This window comes from Accipiter gentilis, chromosome 18, assembly GCF_929443795.1.
Source record: "Accipiter gentilis chromosome 18, bAccGen1.1, whole genome shotgun sequence".
Classification (NCBI taxonomy): domain Eukaryota; kingdom Metazoa; phylum Chordata; class Aves; order Accipitriformes; family Accipitridae; genus Astur; species Astur gentilis.
The window spans coordinates 27,268,592-27,289,136 of NC_064897.1; positions in this window are offsets into that span (position 1 = coordinate 27,268,592).

The following is a 20,545-nucleotide window of genomic DNA, read 5'->3' on the forward strand; positions in this document are numbered from 1 at the left end:
TTTCCATACAGTAAAAGAGCGTCAGAGCCGGGGAGCGAGGGGAGGACGACACAGACATTCGAAAAAATACACACACACACACACACACACCCCCCAGCCAAACAATACCCGCAGTGTGCTGAGGGAAAGGGAGACCCATGAATTGGGAGTTTGATAAGGATTTTCTCCCGCGCGCGCCCGCTCTCTCAACGGCCCCTTCAGTTTTCCCAACACTCCCCCCCTTCTTCCCTTGCCGGCTTTCTTGTTTGGGCCTTAAACAGTGCGCCGTCTTTGTTCGGGATACAGGTGAACGACAATCATGTGATTAACTCACACACACGCGCGCGCGCACATAAAAAGCTTTTTAAGAGCGTCCAGCTTTCTCCAGACCCGAAGACGGGAGAGGAAACCCGGGCTAGGAGGAGCTGAGGCGGCGGCGGTGGCCGCGATGGGGACGGCCACCGGGATGGACGAGCCACCGCCTCTCCCCTTCCCGTGGAGGTGGGCACGTGAGGCAATGAGGGACAGGAGGGCTGGCGGGGGGGCAAGGTTTGGGATTTGGGGGTGGGTGGGGGTCTTGTCCCTGCTGCCTTCTCGCCCGTGCCGGGCAGGGTTTGCACTGGCCGTGTCCCCCCATGATGCTGTAGGCAGGACAGGGGGTCACCATCCCAACATCATGCTGGGGAAGGGGATGCAGAAGTCTCCCCTTCTCTCTCTGCCGGGGAGGGGAGCCAGGTTTCCTGTGCCAAAGCCAAGCCCTTGACCCTTCCCGGCTCCCACGTGGGATTTGCATCTTCTCCAGCGTGAGGCTTGCTGGTCCCGCCGTGGCTGGAGGGGAGGGCTTGGTGAGGAAGAGGAAGGGGGGCAGCCCTCCAGCTGGAAAGCAGGGGATGACTCCCCGCCCAAGCTGTGGTGTGGGGAGATCTGAATGGATTTTCTCAGTCCCATTGTGACCCAGGAGGGAGAAAGAGAAAAGGGAGAGCACCAGGCAACCCAGGCAGTTGTGGGAAGGTTGTGGATGGCAGGGACAGTTGACCCGTGCTCAAAGTCCTGTTGCCCCAGCCAGAAATAGTATATCCAACGTCCTCAGTGAGGACTGCATGTCCGCTTTGGTGTGGAGGTGCCACGGGGCCCTATCACACCTCATCACCATGACCATGAAATAGCTGGGAAGCTGGTTACTCAGTCTTGGGGGGAAGTGGAGACTAGTGAGGGGATGACCAGCTGACCAGCTGAACCACCCACAGTGGGAGTCATGAAAGAATTGGAAAAAAATAGCAAGGTTTCAAATGGTTACTCTTTATTTGAAGGTTGCCTGAGTGTGATGCTCCAAAGACAAGTGGGGAGGAGCAAAGGGAGAGGCCACCATAATGCTTGGAAAATCTATGGGTCTGCAGCCAGTCTCACTCGTGAGATATCATGGGACATGATTGATGGCAGTCTGGGAGAGATCAGGACCAGGCCATACCCTTTGCTGGAACACCCAAGCCCAGCCCTGTCTCCACCACTTCCTCATGCCCTTGTCCCCAGATTCCTCCCCGATCTGATGTCAGGTCTGGCCTCCCAAGCCCCCAGCATGTGGGTCATTTTCAAGGCCTTTCCGTGAACAGGAGAAGCAGAGGGTCCCCAAAACCCACGTTTGTGTAACCCTCCACGATTCTGTGACGGCTGCGATCTCCAAAGAGCCCTCCAGTTTGCCTTGTGCCGTAGGTGTCCTCCCAACAGGGAGATGGGCACAGGAACCAGTGCCAGGCTCTGGTCCTCATCACCCCTAGCCGTTTTTGGCTGAAGCTCCCAATTTTGGTCCTAGCCCTTCTCAGATGCCTCTTCGCTTCTAGTCATGGGCATCAGTGAACTGGCTGCCCACAAGGCAGCCCGAGGAGAAAGAAAGTCATGTGGGTCACTCAGGAAAAGCAAGGAGGTGCCTGTAGCTCTGCCTGGGTTTTTGGCAGCACCACGCCGTGTCTGTGTGGTTAGAGGAGAGTTAGCTGCAGGGGGTGTGCGGTAATTTTTGCCATGGGTTATCAGGGGAAACAAAAGACAGGCCATGCCTGGAGTTGTTTACAGCCTGACCAGGTTGGTTGTCAACCCAGTGTCCTGCACGGGGCAGCAAAAGGAACGTCATGGTGGCTGCTCTCCTCTAGGGTTATCGTTCCCCCACGGGCGACACAATCTGGGTGATGCCGAATAGCGCATGGCCCTGCGCTCTGGGATGGGATGGGAGTCCTCGGGAAGCATTTTGGGAACTGGGTCTGGGACGTGGTTGCAGAGTCCCACCCGGCTCAGGAGCAGGAGAAACCCTGTTCCCTCTCCGAGGCACGGTGAGGGCTGCCGCAGGTGCAGGAAACCACGCCACTGCCGCTGGTGTGTGTGTGCCTTGATGTGCCCGAGCAGGAGACTTCACTCAGAGGCATTTTTTGCTTTAAAGCAGTGGATTACGGTGCCAGCTGCTTCAGGGAGGAGGTGTAGGGAAAAAACCTCGTGGAAAGAAGAGAGGAGAATCACCTCTGAGCATTGCAAAGACCCCAGGCAGCTCCCAGCCTGTTGTCTTGGCCAGCCCAATGTTTCATGGGCATGCCGAGGACTTGTGATGGCTAAACGGGACAATTTTCTGCATTACTCGGGTCTGGGAGGATCAAAGAGGAGCAGGGCAAGCATGTCTGTCTGCTACCTGCTTTGATGGGTGGCACGGACATTCCCTGGCTGTTAACTCCCTCGTCTCCTGCTAGAGAGGCCAGGTATACTTCTGAAAAGCGAACCCCAAAAAGCAAGCGCTGAAGGGGTGGGGACCTGGGGCAGAAGGGGACTGGGTTCACCTTTTTTTGGATGGAGTCTGGCATATCCAGTGTGATGTAATGGAAGGAGCTGGGTGCTCTCGGTCTGCACAACAGAGGACAGATGCCTAGAGGGGAGAGGAAAGGAATTGTACAGGATTGGGCAGAACAACCAGAAAAGGGGACCCTCCCAACGGGACCTGTGGTTGTAGCAGTGCTGGGTGACCCCGGTGGGCTCGTTCAGCGGTGACCGAGGTGGCTCCAGGGTGATCTTCACCTCTGCCAGTCCTCTGGCTGCAGGGAGGCTCCTGGGGAGCCGGGGGAAGGGTTAAGTCGGGAAGGCTTCAGCCTGCTGCCTTGGCCCCTGTAATTCCTCCAGAGAGTAGGACTGGGAGAACAAGGAGCCCTTTCTGTTCACAGGAATTAATAGCAAAGAGTCATCTGGGGTGTCATTCAAGCCCTGATCAGCTCCCGGAGGAATGCGAGGGAGAGCGAGCGAGGGAGCACGGCCTGAGGCTGAGGCACCAAAGCCAGGGCAGGAGCAGTTCGGCTGGTTACCAACGTTACTGCCTGGCATTTGGGCAGCGGGACCATCTTCCCCTTCACCCCAGCCTCCGTGTCCCCTCTGCCCTGTGCAGGGGCTCACCCCGACACCAGTACTCAAAGGGCTCCCACCAGCTCCTAAGCTTGTCCCTTGTTCCCCATCACTTCATCCCGGGGGGGAAGATGTCCCAACCCGTCAACACCTCAGCCTCCCCTCCGCTGAGCCAGGAGGGATGGGCCAGGCAACCAGGCGCCAGCACAAACCCATCACCCTCACAGTGGACGTGAACTCCAGAAGACACCCCCTCTCCAGGGCTCGCCCATCACCCCCAGCCTGTGATGGCCATGCTGTTTGTCCTCCCAAGCAAGTTTGCCCATGGAGAGGGTCTCCAGGGAGCCCTCAAGCATGGCTGGGGACATGGGACAGTAGCTCAGGGGACCACAAATTTTGGTACTGAAGCCTTTGCCGCTGCATCTTCTTGCCCAATCTGACTTGGTCACTGCAATTTCAGGAGAAAAAGATCAGGCCAGCAACTTATCATGCTAGTATTTCACGGCGTTGCTTCACGGCCACACAGGAAGGCTTGAAAGTGTTGCATGGTGACACTGCAGCATCGCCTGCAATGGCAACCAGCTCTGGTGAGACAAGGAAAGACTTTGACCACATTTCTACTAGCCTGAGAAGGATACCTTGGAGTGGTCCATCCTGTCCCATGGTGCCCCGTCTCCCCTCTGCCTGGCCCACGGGACCACACCTGGTAGCCCAAGGTGACCCAAGGCTCTGGTGATGCAACATGGTCAACCCTACCACATGGACTATGGGGTCTTCAGGGCAACCTTTCGGGTCAGCCCTCGGTGTGCGCACGGCCACAGCACGGACCGTGATCTGAGCTCACCAGCCGTAGGGCAGACAGTGACCTGCATGAAATGTGAACGGAGCCACGCTGGAGTTGCTTTTGCTGGCTGAAATGCATCTCACCAAAGGTTCCCCTCCACCCTGCACACACCAGGTCAGCACAAAACCAGGCTTAAACGCCAGCTCTGCATCTTAGCATCTTCCGAGAGATGCGCGGTGCCGCCAGCATGGATGCCTCTGCCCCCTCCCCATTCGCTGTACCACCACCGCCACAATAAGTGCGCCTTGTCGTAGAGGGGTTAATAAATGATGCAAGAAAGGAGCTCTTTAATGCACGGTGACCTCTGGCCTTTCATAAATCACAGTGTTGGGCTGCAAGTGCGCGGGGGGCGCGAGGCAGTGGGGGGAGAGGATGGGAGGGGGTCCATGCAGCTGCGCCACGGAGTTGACATTGTTCCCACCATCACTAAAGTGCAACAAATCCCTCTATTGTGTTCCTGGTTTATCTGGTTCCTCTTGTTTATTAGCAGAGGTTGTTTGGCGCTGGCTCCAGCCCTGGGCGGGTGGAAAGAGTGTTGGCACGCACCAGAGGAGGGGAGGGAGGGAGTGGGGGGGGATCGGGACGGGAGGACGAGAGCAGTTCATCAATGGCTGTATTGTCCCATCTTTTTTGTTGCTCCTGTAATGATATGTTCGAAAAAAGGGGATTAAATAAAAAAAAAAAAAAAAAAAAAAAAAAAAGAGGCGGGGGGGAGACGAGAGAGGGAGAGAAAGACAAACGGCACAGAAGGACTTGGTAAGAATGGCCGGTCTGGGCCCGCAGCGGATGCTGTCGCAGCTGGGGAGGATGGGTCGGGACGGAGCCGCGACGGGGCTGCTCTGTGCCTTTATGCTGCTTATTCAGGTCGGGAGTCGTGAGCCCCAGTGGCTCGGGCTGGGCCCACCCGTGCCAACTCTATTCATGGCCAGCGGGGACCACGTGTGCACCGCAGAGAGGATGGGGTGGCAGGAACAAGGGGCTGGGGCCAGCGGGGAAGGGGGAGGAAGACTATTCTTTACGTCCCTCGAGTCTCAACCTGCCTTTGTACAGAAGAGGCATTTGGGGGGCACAGCATCTTCTCAAAGCACTGGCAGTGTCCTTCATCCCGCTTGGTCATCGTCCCCCAACTTACCTACCCATTATGAGAAGTACCAGGGCCCCTTCCCAAATTAGCAGAGATTTTCTTGCACCCAGATCTTGCTTACGCTTGCATTTTTTTCCCCTGGAGCTGCCTATGGACACATGTCTATGGAGAGCCCCGCTGGTTTTCATAGGCATCAGCAGCACAGTGCTGGAAGACAACGGCACTTTGGTTGCCACTTTGCCTAAAGCTAGATGACAGCACAGTAAAACTGCCACAGCCACAGGGGCTTTGCTCGTCATTGCTCTACCTGTTGCTATGCATGGAGCTGAACAGATGCAAGCACCCCTAAGAGATGCACGTCCCACCATAAACAGCCTTATTGAGATCAGAGTGAAACGTTTTGAGATAAGAGTAAAGTTCTGTCTGGGATGCTCAAGGGCGTTTTCTAGTTCATTTCAGGCCACTACCTGGCTGGTTTTATCCCAACCACACGCAGTCTGTTGCTGCTCCAGTGCCTCCATTTCCTCAGAAGTCTCATGTAGGAAAATGTTGACTTGGACACACATAGGAGCTCTGCTGTGATTTTTTTTTCTCCCCTGAACTTGAAATAACAGGTTTTATTTTGTGGTTATTAGGCTCTTGTGTCTGACCTCTCATCTTTCAACCTGGGTCAAGTTTTAAATGCAAAATGCTGGTTTGAAATGAAATGTCAGAAATTCTCTTTGAAAATGTCCATTCACAACATTTTGGCATTTAGAAAACAGAATGCTTCAGGAATATGGTCTTGAAATGAAATGTTTTGATATTTTAAAAATCCCCCTCCCACACTCTCTTTCCAGCCAAAAGTACTTGTTGAATTAGGTCTGGATCTGCAACTGGTTTCATTCCCCTGAAGTCCCATCTCTTGGCAAATTATTTCCCAATAAATACTTTCCTGGTACCAGTCATTCCCACCCTTAGATGATGCCATGCCCTTGCCATCCCTGGGAGGTCTCAGGGTCTCCACAAAATGCTGGAGTGCGCCTGAATTCTTGGTTTCCCCAAGTCCCACCTTGCCGCAAGTGATCTCGGGACTCAACGGCAGGCCTGCCATCAATCTGTGCCACCCACTCCCTGAAGGTCGGGCGTGGAGCCCAGCGCTGGCACAGCTGTAGCTTTGTGACCTTAAAAACTAGAGGCTTAAACTCACGTAACACGGTGGCACATGTCTGTGTGGCTGCTGCTCAGGGTGTTTCTAAAGAGACATATGAAGAGCTGGGTGGCAGAGATGTGAAGGTCTGATGCTGTAGGAGAAGTGGAGGGGAGAGGAGGTGAGGAGGGGATGGGACGGACTCTCCCTTATCGTGGGGATGCACGGCAATGCACGCAGAGGGACAGCTTTTCACCTGAGTGGAAAATGAAGTGTGTCAAAGCTGAGAAATACTGCTGACTTGATTAAAGCTAACATTTTTCGTACCCTCTTCTCCCATGTAAACATAAAATGAGAGAGTGAACCATCCCAGTAGCCACACAGAGATGAGCCAGGTAGTGACAACAGGATTATACAGTTGTCAACAGTTTCCCAAACCCTCATTTCAAGAGTGGTTCAGCTCCCCACCTCCTCCTCTGCCCATCACTCTCCTTCTCCAACACAAGTCTGATCAGCTTCTCCACTATAGGAAATTCTCAAACCTAATTCTGGCTTCCCCCAGTCAGATACTGTTCCATAGCCAGCAGGTACCTTCATAACCAGTGTCATCCAAAGCATCTTCATGTAACCTCTGAAAAGAAAGAATGAATAATTCCCACCAGCAGTCAGTATCACTACTTGTTCAGCTGAAACATCCAGGTCCACCTGTCCTTCCCTTCCTCCAGTCCAGTGAGAGGGAACTTCATAGAGCTTCTGGATTACAAACCCGAAGAGTTACAGGGTTGTCCTTGGAAAAATCTGGTCGCACAATGAGTTTAGCAGCAACTTGGAAACAGAGTACAGTTTGTCTGTGCCAGTGTGAAGCGGTGGCAGCATCAACCCTACACCCGAGCTGGACAGTCACAGGAATGTATCGAAGCCAAATCCCCTTCTGAGACTCTCACGTCTCTCTTTTTTCTCATGGGCACTCTAAACTTTGCCTAACCTAAGGCTACCTACCAATCTCACCAGCCCTTGGAGCCGGTAGCACTGGTGGCTTTGAAGGAGATGCTCTTGTCTGCCCAGAGTAGGTCATGTCACATCACAGAAAGGACAGAGCGCTGGGACCTGGATTCATAGTAGGCAAGTGCACCCTGAGCATCCCCAAAGGCAAAGTCTAGCCTGAGCTGCATCCCCTGAGAGCGGCATCTGGATCACACCGCAGAGCATTCGGTGGGCAGTAATGAGGACCAGCCAGGTTGCCTTAAGGCTGTGCCTGCAAAGCACTGTAGTTTGCAGCAGGGAGCACCTCTCCTTCCACATCAGCAGATAATGGAAGAGAAAATAAATTCTCGTCATGCACATGAAGAGGACATCTCATCCCAGACAGTGTGGGAGATGCTCCTTGGACACTGAGCTCTCAGCTGTGCTCACAGTGGCCCTGACTCTGCTTTCAGTGACATCCCTTGGGGCAGGGACAGAACTGTGGCACTCGCCATGAACTTCACAGTCTGAGCAGTTGCCAAGAATCTTACCATTAGGTTTTGCTTTGCGAACCCCAGGGAAGTTCAAGGAATCATTTGTCTGCCAGCGATGGTCTGGTAGTTTTTAAATGGGTATCAGCATTAGGCTGGAAATTCATAACAAGCCCAGATCAAGCTCCTAATCAAGAAGTACATTTGGGATGTTTTAAACCCAAGTTCCACCTTTTGGGAACAGCACAGGCCCTGCACCTCCGCAGAGAGTCACACCCTGCGCGTTTTGCTCCAAAGCGGGAGAAAAGTCACAGCCCGTCACCCCCTGGGACGCGCGACACGGTGACTAGAGGAGCATGGCACTGCTCGCTGAGCATCCCGGCCCAGATGGCACAGCTGAACCTGCTGGGTGGCAGGACTCCCCGGCACCGCCGGCTGCACCAGTGCCTGCTCCCGCGCTGTCCGGAGCACAGCTGGCTCGTGTCCCCTCTTCTCCCTACCCCCCAGGAGACCGCACAGCATCCGTGGTCCCCTGGCCACCAACGTGGCCCCTCTGTCAGGGGTGCCCTTGCTCACTGGTCAGCTCTGTTTGAATCGAGGCATGAGAATTTCTCCTTCATTCGCATAATCATCTTGCCTCCCCCCCCCCTCCAGCCATCAAAATCCTCCTTCCCTGCCTCCCTCCTTCTCCTTCCCGCCGCCTCCCCCTTCTCTCCCTGGAACTTCCCTGCAGCTGCAGAGCTGGCCAGACAATCGGGTGTTTTAGAGAAATACATTTTTGGGCTAATTTGCCATGCATAAGTGTTTCTCTTACCCTTTAAAGGCAGGGAACAAAGAGCGCATTCTCCGGCAGCTCTGCCCTGTTGTGAGCGGCCCTGCAGCTGTACAGCGCTGTGCTACCCTCCGCTCTCCTGCTCCACTCTCTGCTAGCTGTGCAAGGAGATGGGGCTCTGCTTCTCCCCAGGACCACACCATCTCCTACCCATCGCTACACATTTCTTTCTATTTTTTTTAAAAAGCAGAGCCAGAACAAGTGGGAAGGGAAGGGATTTGGCAGCACCGTCACCTAGACTGACTTGCCAGATCATCCAGGTACAGCCTTTTATGTTGAGACATCGTTTATTTGGAAACAGTCTGAATTTTTCCTTTACTTGGGGATTAATCCTGTGTCCAGGTCAAGTATTTATTTTATCCCCTCGATAAAGAACACCGTGGCAATGCATTACATACACCAAATTAGACTGCATGAAATTTTGCACTTTCAAGGAAACCTAGTCATTAAAAAAGAAGTCACGTGGGAGGTTTTCAGGTCCGATTTCCTCACTTCAAACGCTGGTAGCCATCCCTGGTTGGGGAATTTCTCAGACAGGGGGGTTTTCCTTTTTAAGGCTAGGATGTTGAGTGATGAACAGATTTGACCTGGTGGACCAGATCAGGAAGAAGATGCAGATGTTCTGGCATGAACCACTCACAGGTTGTGGGAGAAGGAGATGGCCTGGAGCAGCTGGACACTGAGGAACTAAAGATTTTTGTCAGCCTTTTGGGGATCCCATTTCAGTACTTGCTGAATAATCTTTTTCCTATCCATGGAAAGTTGGTCCAGCAAATGGCTTCCCAGATGAGGCGGCAGGTTCTGGTATAAGTGAAACAACGCTTTTAAGCCAGCCACAGTGAAGTCACTTACCCCATTTCAGCACACTGTATCCAGGCAAACTCTGCCCATCAGCCCACTCCCATCCACCGTAAATATTAACTCAGTCCAAACCAGTCCCATTTTCAGCTCCAAATTCAACACACTCTAAGGCAGGTAACCCAGTCCAGTCTAGCCTACCCAGAATATGCCTATCACAAGCTGCCATCTCAAACCTGCATTCAGATTGCACTCAATCCATGTAAGTGTAGCTCAGTCGGATCAAAGCCAGTGTAACTCAGGCCAAGCCAGCCATACCCAGGCCATTCTGACCAAATTCAAGCCACACTCCATTCCGGGACTAGTATAGTCTAGCCTGTCCAGTTGCACTCAAAGTCTAACCCAGTAAGGGGGTGAACCAGGATGTGCCAGCTGCAAGGCAACAAGCTCAGCTCTGAGACACTTGAAATGTGTTTTCAGGTAAAAATGTCTGGATCTTACAGAGGTCACCATGGCTTTAAGAGTTTGTGGCACTTTATCTCAAACCGGTTAACAGCATTGGTCCCCCTGAAACGCCCTGCACGTTGTAACGATACAGACGCACTCATTCTTCAGTTCTCTCCCGCACCTTGCGCCCTATTGTTTTGCCTCCAGCAGATCCTCTTGACTCAAATCCAGATGGACCTCTTGGAAAAAAAAAAAGAAGATAGGGACTTCGCTTTAAAATTCTTCCATCTGTTTTAGAAACAGATGGAAAAAGAGAGAGGAGAGGAGAGGAGAGGAGAGGAGAGGAGAGGAGAGGAGAGGAGAGGAGAGGAGAGATCAGAGGATGAGGATGAGAATGCAGTCAGCAGAAATGCATTTGGGGGAACATGTCAAGCAGGAAAAGGTGAAGGTCTTATGGAGTGGAGACTAAGATCCTGAGCTTCTAAGCTAGGAAAGGCCAGCTTGGAAGAAATGACAGCTGGAGGAACGTACAGTAGAAGGTGTAATCAGCAACACCACCCAAGTGCTAGGACAGTGGGACAAGTTGAGCCTCACCTGGCACAGCCCACTAAATCCCTCAGTTCTTTCCTGACTCTCTGAGCTCTTTGCACTCAGCAAGGTTGGTAGCCATATGCACGTAAGAACTTAGTTACAACAGGAGGCCGTTAGTGGAGCCAAGGCTCAAAGACACGCATTTATTGACAGTGTGGTGGCACTTGGTCTACACAGACCACCGCTTGCTCTTAGCTCGACTAGGGTCTTAATGTTCTGAGACTCCTGCCCTGCCATGCTGCTGTGAACGAGTTGTATGAGGGAGCAGTGCAGAAATTCAAGTTTCTTAGTTTCCAAACTGCATTTCAAAATCCAGAACTTGCTCTTCCGCCTTTACAAGTGACTCCAGTAAGTGCTAGTCAGGTATTAAAATCATAGTGCCAAGAAAAAGTCAATTTCTGCTGGACTCAGAGCTGCAATAGTGAAAATCCCATTGAGCAATGGGTTTAATCATATTTAGTGTCCCCTCGGGATAAATGTCCTTCAGTCCCTCTAGAAGACTGAACTTGAAAATTTCCCTGGCAGGGCTGTGGGGGACATCACACAGCACAGGTGGTCTGAGTGGCACAGGTAGGTTGGACACCAAGACCAAGTGCCAACGTGAACACCCCAAAGCCCAGGATGAGGAGTGCCAACGTGAACACCCCAAAGCCCAGGATGAGGTTAGCCGGAGCAAAATTCAGCTCCAGCCTTTGTGGCTACCATCTCAGTAAGAGAGAGAGAGAGAGATAGGAGAGGAAAGGCAGGGAGAATGCTAGGGAGTGGGGGAGGGCCAGGAACCAGCAGACTTGTGTTGCCACATGATTTTCCTGGTAGTTTTCAAAGCGTTGCTCCAACACACGCGCACGAGTCCCATGTGATCGCTTATCTACGAAAGCACAGTCGTAATGTTGTGCGCGTCTTGCATCCGCTCAGCAGCCCACCTGACTGCGGGCTCCATGGGCACCCACTGCATCCTCCTCATCTGCGCCGTCGAGCCAAAGGGGGATGGTTGGCCCATGATGGGTGGACACCGCTCCCGTCCCAGTGAGATGAGGAAGCAGAGAGGAGGACTGTCTTCCCGTTTCCAAACTGCTCTTTGCTTCCCTTTGCCTGGCACTATGTGAGGAGGCTCCAGAAGCAAGGTACTGTCACTTCTGTACTGTCATGGGGAGAAAAAGCTTTTCTTTCAGATCTGGCTGTCTCACTTCTTTTAATTTGCAGAGCACCTGGAAGCAAGCTCAGATACAAACTGACCTGGCCTTATGCTGATAGCCTACACTTGATCTTCAAACAGGTGCAGATTCTCTTTCCTTGATTAGAACTTTTTCTCGTACCATCATCACAGAAGTCCTCTTTCACCCAAAGATCCACTCAATAAAAGAAGAAGCCTCCTTAGAAAGGGCAGGGAAGAGGCTAAAGGAGAGTGTTCACAATGAAATAGAGCTGTTTTTTTTCTTTGGGGATGGGGGATTTGGCCTCCTTTCAATTCATTTGTATAGAGAACCCCTAACTCCAGTAAAATTGTTCTCAGCCAAAGGGAGGTCTAAAAGGAGCAAGAGAGATGCAAGGTGTGAGAACGGAGTTTTTGAGGGCCAACAATAGGAACTGAATTCACAGAGGCTGTGTTGGTACAAGATTATGCTGCAGTAAAACATATATTTTAGGGGTGGTGGTTTCCTTTCCTTTCCTTTCTTTCTCCACAGTTCTAGGTGCCAGCGGCCCTAGAAAAAATGTCAATGGAAAAGAGTCATCGCCTCATATGCTGCAAAAAGCCCTCTAGTGACCTTTGCCAAAACCAAAGCTCCTATAAAGAAAGGACATCTGACATTTTAAAACTTTGGTATGGTCAAACCACCCAACGTCATCCCTACCTCCTCTTCCCAGACAACGAATCCTTGCTTTAAATTGCCCAAGAGCCAACACCGCTACCTTACCACAAAGATTAAGCCTCCCATGGCCATGCCTCTTTCCTGCATGCTCAGTAAGTTGCCTCCATGAAGGGTTAATTCAACCAGGGCCTTTTACTCCAAGTTGTTTTCCAAGTAACTGAGAGAATAGGTCTCTTGTTACAAACATGGCTTCTGGGCATTTGGTGATGCTTTCCCTTTTCTCTCTCTCTGTACCACAAAAGAATCTTTTGTTCTTGTCCCTCTGTCTCATTTACTCTCCCCCACCCTGCTCTCGCCTCTTCCCTCCATTGGCTGCCAAGTGACTAAGGAATGGCAAAAAATGACCATAGCGCGGTCATGGCAAATATTTCTTCAGCTATTATCTGATAGAGACCTTGAGCATCTATGTGAAGGGCCCTCTGCCTTCCCTCAGGCTTCTCCTAGAGATGGGGAAAAATGAGTCAGACACAGTAGGGCAGGATATAAGTTGAATCAGCCCAACATGCTAATGGAAATGTCTTGCAAATGGAGTCATGGTGCCTGTTTCAGGAAAATCAAATGATAGGAACCCAGAACTGGCAGGAGTCCAGCTTCAATTGGTCTAGATTTTTATAGGAACTCTGCATTTATTAAAAAACACATGGGAGGCACAAAAAAGTCACTTTCTTGCCTCCACATTTACTGATTCAGCTGTTTGTAAGCTGGAGCCAACACTCTTCGTTAGATGGGTTGTAGTGTCGTATAGTTTCTCCGCACTATTGCTGTAAACGTTCTTCTGCATGATCTCCTACCACAGAAAAGCTGTGGCAAATCCCCATGGACATCATGTCTTCCCACACCCCATTGAAATTATACCTCAGGCATTCCCACAGACATCCTTCTAGCTATAGTCTCCTTGCACATACTGCTTCACTGAGTCATTTTACACATACGTACAGAGATATGTAATAGTTCACATGATGCTAAAGTCCCTACAACTTCCACAATGACCTTTCTGCAACAGAAACAATTCCCCAGCCAAATGCCCACCTCCCTACCTTTTAGAGCATTTGGGTGTATCCTTCACTGATACTGCCTTCCGCAAGAAAATCAAGTTCTTCAGTCTCACCTGAAGCAAATCTTGCTGTTTCTGCCTTTCTGCTCATCTTCTTCTCTACCGACCCGCTCCACTCCTCTGACTACCCTTTGTCCCAAGTCCATCTCAGTCCGTGTCGTGTTTTAGGTGAACGCAGCATATGCTGCCTGGCTCCATCTGCCAAGCTTTCTGCACTCTTCTCCCATTCAGTGCCTTAACTATTTCAGAAGGCCCTTGAAACAATCATTACATTTCAGCTTTAGTGACTTCTCGCACACACACATACAAAGCTGTGGATGTAAGGCATTATCTGGAGAATTTTTATTCCTGTAGAGAAGGGGAATGGACTATACAGATAAAAGGGCTATTATATTCCCACATTAGAAGGACTTCTTGTCTGGTGGATTTTAACCACGCTGGTTAAAACATCATGAAAACGGTGCACTGACCAGCTCCTTATATTCATATGACTGTGTCCACAATAAAGATTTGTGCTAAGTCAACCGTATCTGTTTTGAAACTGCATGCATGCAGAGCAGCTTTCATTGTAAAGCCTCAAACCCATCTAATATGTAACAATTAAGGAACATATAATAATCCTCTTCCTGCCTCCTGGCCTGATAGCATCTAAATGAATCCCAACGCAGACACAGAGATCCTTACTGCAATCCCAGCTGTGTCCCACTGCTCCCACAGTAGCTCTATCGTACAGGGTGCTCGCCAGGAGTGTACAGTCAGCCTTAGTAGATAAACACTGATCATCTCCATCACAAAGGGCAACTGAAGCACCCTGAGATAAAGAATTTTACCCTTGTCAAAAAAGCAAGTCTCTGGCACATCCAGAAACTCGTTAATTCAAATCTTGTGCATCTAATGCTACAAACATAAACCTCCCCACCAAGCAGTGCCCCTGATGAAACAATGCATTGCTGGATCCTCTTAGAAACCCCCATTTAGCAATGGTGAAACAAGCAAAAGGATTTGCTTCTCCCTGGTTCTAATTCCCATTCACAGGGTGGGATCCCACAGTCCTGCAGTGTAGACTACTGTAGTCAAAGGCATTACACTGCCTAGACAGCTCCGTCAGGGTCATCTTTGCACCCTGTGGAGACCAAGAGGTCAGCTGTTGAAGTCCCCTTGGAAAAAAGAATCTACCACCATCTCTTTCACAGATGAGAAGCCCAAGGATGGATTATGGATTCTTACTTAGATAATTTTGGATGAATCAAGAAAAGAGAGGAGGGATAGCTGGATGGCTAAATAAAGCCAGTGAGATCACATGTTCCGCCTTTTTATCTGCTTTTCTTTTTCTGCTTTTGGACAACAAAGCTTCCTTTGATACAGAAGAAGACGGGGGTAGGGAGGGTGGGGAGATGGGGTGCCAGAGTCACCCCAATGGCCCCTGGTCACTTATCCACGCTCCTTAATGTGATGTTCCCACTGACAGAGACAGAAAAAAACAGTGATCTCATGATTCCAGAGACAATTCATGCAAACAACCCTGGGAGATGAGGGGTGAAGGAGACAGGAAAGAGGGGTAAAGGATGAGTGAGGAAAGGCAAGAAGGAGAGAGGAAAGGGTAGGAGTGATAGGGAGAGGGGACATGGGAAGCAGGACCTTGGAGAACAACTGTAGATGGAGATAGAAACTGAAGGTCAGAATCCAAAAGAGGGTGTGTTAGAGGGATTGTAGGGAAGAGGAGAAGAAAGAGGAATCTTGAGACCAAGGGTAACAGGACGCAGAAGAAGGTTAGGTGTGACATTGTATGCCAGGACTGAGGGCAGGGTTAGGGATAAGAGTTGACCGAGTTGTTGAGTATGTAGGAAAAGGAGGCTGGGCTCAGAGACAGTGTGGTGGGATGAGGAACAAGGGCTTGATAAGAGTGTGAGACGGAAAAGAGAGGGAAGTACCTATGGGGCTGGGAGCAGAAGGGGTAAGACTTACTGAAACTTGCTACTTTTGCATTCTGCTTACACAAAACCAAGTCACCAGATCTGCCAAGAGAATAATCCTGGTCTTTTGCAGCCCCAGAGCCAACAGATACCAGGAATGTAACAGGGAAAGAGATTTATTACCTGAGGCATTCAGCCATGTCCAAAGGAGGCAGTGGTGAGGCAGTGGGGCTGAAGACAGGCACTCTGGTTTCCACAATCTCTCTGCAGGAGACCTTCACACCTGCACAGAGGAGCACTGCGTGTATATTACCCCTTACTTGCCAGCAGCCACTTCCTTCAGCCTTCCTCCTTTCCTTCCCTCCTGCCCTTTCGTTCCTCCTTCCCTTCCTCCCTCCCTCCCTCCTTCCTTGCTGCCTCCCCACAGGGAGACAAGAGCTCAGCACAGTTGGCAGGAGATGTCCCACCTTCATCCCCCCCCCCAGGCGACCTGCCACCCCAGCAGCCCTTGTCCCTAACCAGTGAAGCAGCCAGGAGGCTTTTGAGCCCACAGGGCTCCTGATGGAGCTGGGACAAAGAGGGGGACGAAGGACTGGGGGAACAACTAAAAGAAAAATTGTCTCCCATTATGAGCTGCCATCTCCATGTCTCATGGCTCTCCCTGACACTGGTCTGTCCCGGGGGCTCATCATGTTTCCCCCCCCTCCTCCGTCTACTCAGTGGCAGCTAATTGGTGACCCACTGACAATCTCTGTCCATCACTTGTCTCCGCAGACAATAGGGTAATTAAACCCTGACCTTCCACTCCTTTTATCCATTTCCTCTACGCAGTCACTCCCCGAAATGGCAGAGGAGAGGGCCTGCTGTGGAGGCTCCTGCCCCAGCCTCCAGCTGTAATAAAGACGTAAAGCACAGGAAGGACTCGCTGCAAAAGAAAGATGCTGAGGGGGCAGCCAAAGAGGTATTGAGTGGTATAAGGCTTCCCACACACTTATGCTGAGCTCTGCTGACCTACCTCCACCATGGACGTTTGTAAATTTTCAACTCTTTATCATCACGCCCACAGGTTGTCCAGCATCCTTCCCCTGCCCACGCATACCTACAGCAAACCCACTGCTCCTCTGCATGTCCTCAGGGCAGTGCCAGGTGTGGGTGCCCAGCTAAGTGTCTAGCAAAGCTCTCCAGGAGCCTCAATACATCCAGCCCTGAGCTTGCTCCCCCACAATACCCCCCAGCTTCGTTGATGTGCCCCTTCCCAAAGCTTCTGCGCTCCCTGGTGCAAACCCATCGCCTCCACTCGGGCTAAGCCCAGTGCCTCAGGCCTGACACATCAGGCTTTCCTCATTAAACACCTGCAGAAGGGCAGAGGGAGGTCTCGGTGGCAGGGTGCATCCCACAGAGCCCAGCGGATGGAACCAGGAGCTGGCCAGGACAAGGTGATGTTGCTCTTGCCTGCGCGGCAGGACAACGGACGATGCACTCGGTGACAGATAGGAGTCACAAAATGCCAGGAAGTTCTTTTTTTATTTATTTCTGTCTTTTTTCTGGCTTGCTGGCACTCTGCAAAATTGATTACACAGATTAATAAACAGCCAGAAATGATGCCGAGCAACCCAGACTCTGCTTCCTCCTCCCTACCCCGAGTGGGGAAGCTGCCTCCCTCCCACGCATGAGCAAGAAGGGCTGGGGCCACCCGGGGAAGGGCATGACGGGTAAAGCAGTGCCCCCGAACAATTAAGCACTGTCCCAGGCAGTGCACACCCCTGTCCTGGGAACAAAAGAGTCACACACAAGAGACCTGACTGTGAAGCCTCCATCCGCTTTCATCACTGACCCCCGGGGCAGTCAGGGCACAAGGTCAGCCCACTTAAACTCCAAACTCAGCCAGAAATAGAGCTGGGAAGTGGGCAAGGGTGGCCAAGTGCAGGGGTCCCCAACCATTTGAGGGGTTCTTTGACTGAGCCATTTCATTTCATCAAAGACACATTTTTTTCTGGAAGGAAAATGGAGAGCAGCGGGTGTGAAGGGAGTAAGGGGGAGGCAGGGTGTTCACCGTGAATTATGGCCACTCTCAACAAGAGTCTTTTACATTGCAGAGGTGAGGAGAGGATGGGGTAATTGGGCATGTTAGACCCATGCATAATGAGGGCAAGTCTCTGCCTGTTTCCCACCCTCCACTCTGCCACTGCTGACGAGACGTGGTCCCCTGTATGCCCCGTCGCTATTCCACTGTGGGGCTTAACACCCTGAGGGCTCAACCCCAGGACCACAAGCTTTGATAGGGCCTCTCCAGACTGGCAGTCCTCCTGGGCTGTGCAAGAGCGTGTGGTCATGCCCCTGCTGTGGAAAGGCTGTAAGTTGCCTTATAAATTCAAAACGATCAGCCAAGCCAGGGCTCCTGCTTTCCACCTGCAGGGTCTCCGAAAACCCATTAAGCTTTAAGTTGCTGGGGTTTTGGGGGTTGTAAATACTGCCTTTGCATGCAATGCTTTCATATAGGTAACAGTTGTACCTTCTGGGGGTCAACACTGAGCAGTATATTAGTGGTAGGTAAGAACAGATGCTCCTGAGACCTATCTTCTTGACTAGGAGGAGATATCTGTGGTCAGGGGGAATTAAACACGTTTGGTGCATGTGGAAATACAATGCAGCTACCATGGAGCATTGCCCATTTCACCAGGCTTCTTCCCTCTGGATAAGCTTCTGATAATCCTAAATGCAGGAAATTTTAAAGGAAGAACAATTAAAATACCCAGCAAAAAAAAAAGGTACAAAAGAAAAAAAATGCACAAAAATCAATGCACGAAAATACTGCTTTTCACCCCAAAAATGTGAAATTTCACCATCCAAACTAAGTCAGCCTGAACTCCAAAGGACAGCAGTACTGTGTTCTGCTGAAACTCTATGGGGCAAGTATTCAGATCTTGATGCCCCCATGGGGAAGGATATTTCCAGCTTGTCAGAATGAACTGAAGGTACGTCTCATTCTGGGAGGAGTTTGAATACAACAGTGATAAGATGTACAGGTTGGGAAATAAGCAGTCAGGTTATTTGTAGCCACAATTCAATGTTTCGCACTCCTTCCTCTCTGAGTTGGTAGCCCAGGATGCAAGTGCTAACAGCTAACACCCACCCCATCGTGTGATAAACCACCCCTGTGTATGACTGTCCCCTATTCCACCTCAATGGGGCCACCACCACCTCCATCTCCCACCTGCACCACGTAGAGGCCCCTGCAGGGGTCTGGAGCACCCAGCAGAAGTGGGGCAGGGACAGGGCAGGCAGGTTGTGGAGTGGTGGACAGGGAATACAATCCCCACACTTACCCACTGAAAGTTCCCCCAAAACCAGGCAACACAGCTCGAGGGACAGCAATTGAGGAGGATGTTAGTTCAGCGTTAGTTGTGTTGACGCTGACAACAGTAGCAGAAAAGCAGCCAGAAACACGAGATTCAGCACAGGCCCAGTACGGAGAAATGCATCTGAGTGCCAAGAAGCTAACTAGTCATGCAACGTGTGATCTGCTTGCAGACTCCTTATTACATGTGATGAAAGACAAGCAGAAAGGAGTTTGACTCTCAGAGCCTGGGCTGACTTTTCATGCGTTGTCTATTTAGGGGTGGAAAAATGTCTGTACTTGCAAACTGAGCCCTCTTGATCCAAGCTTTATTGGTAGATGGTAAGCAGTGAGCCCACTTTTCAGGATAAAGCTGCCTTTCAAATTTTTGATACAACAACTGATCAGACCTATTCTTGAAAATGAACAGCCCCCTGGGATTTTTTTTTACATACTGGCTAGCCTTAATTTTTATTTTTTTATTTTAGATAACCATTTTTCAGATAACCATTTTCATCAGTAATTCATTACTTTTTCCCTTGGGAGGAGGCAATCGGCTGGATTTCTAATATTGAGACAGGCTTGAGGGCATATGCAGATTCATTCTCCATCTCACGCAGAGAGAATCCAATCAATCTTGGACATGTTGGAGTGACTTTACACAAAAGGCAGGGTCAGTCAGCACATGTATACAAAGGCTGACGCTTCAGGGACATACTGAAGGACATACAGAATGCACACACATCAGTGGAGCAGCACAAAACCAAGGCACATCAGACCTACAGGTTTTGGACTTGTCAGTGTCAGCAGGTCTGGTTTTTTACCTCAGGCCAGTTCTGCCCCTTGTCTGTCTTTCTAATGGCAGGAGCTGCCAGGAAAGGAGACATTTGCTGCCTGTTCTTTTCCCCTGCGGCTCTAGTAGTAGAAGTGGATGCAGGAGAAATGAGGTCCCAGGACTTCTTTTAAACAGTCTGCTGCCCAGCCATGCACAAGGACCTGAGCAATCCCCTTGGGCACAACCAAAAGGTTTATGTTATGCAGGTATTCTAGGTGGGGGGGAAACTTTATTTCCCCCTTGCTGTAATATAGGAGAACTATCCCACCGTTGCAAACTCTGTACGCCTGAATCCAGGCCCTCTTCCTGCAGCAGAAGTTCTCAGCAGCGCCCACACGGTGGAGCTCCCCCCTTAGAAATGAAGCCCAGCTGGCCGGCCTGGTGGTCACCTCCTCCGGGGTGACCCTGCAAAGCCACTGGGCACGAAGTGGGAGACAGCAAAGGGATACTGTGGGACTCCCAAACCCCTAACCCACTGCACGGAGCAGTCCTGCCGTGGCATGGCACGGACAGCAGGCCCGACTTCTGCCTCTGCTGACGATCTGCTGTTTGACATTTGCTTCACCAGCTCTTGCCTGTATTAACTGTCACCTTTGGGGAGGGTTATGCAGGGTTTCCTCTGTGTTCAGCAGCGCCCAGCTAGCCAGGGGCTGGACTTCAGCGGGGGCTGCAATGTAACTGTATCACAAATACATTAGCCCCTAGCTGTCAATAGCAAAGTTATACGCTCTGAGGAGGACAGGGGGACAGATTTTTTTAAAAAATGCATTTCAGAGTAAGTATTCTAAGAAGAAGAAGAAAGTTATGGATGGTTGTTTTGATCCAAGAATTTGAAAGAGAATTACACAGATAAACATTTCCAAATGTTGCAGGGTCTCTCTCAGAACCACAACACTGCAGAATCTGTCCAGTTAAATTTTCACTGTCTCTAGGGATGGATATTCCACCACCTCTCTGGGCTGCTGTAACAGTGCTCACACACCCTCATAGTGGTTCATAGCACCGGAA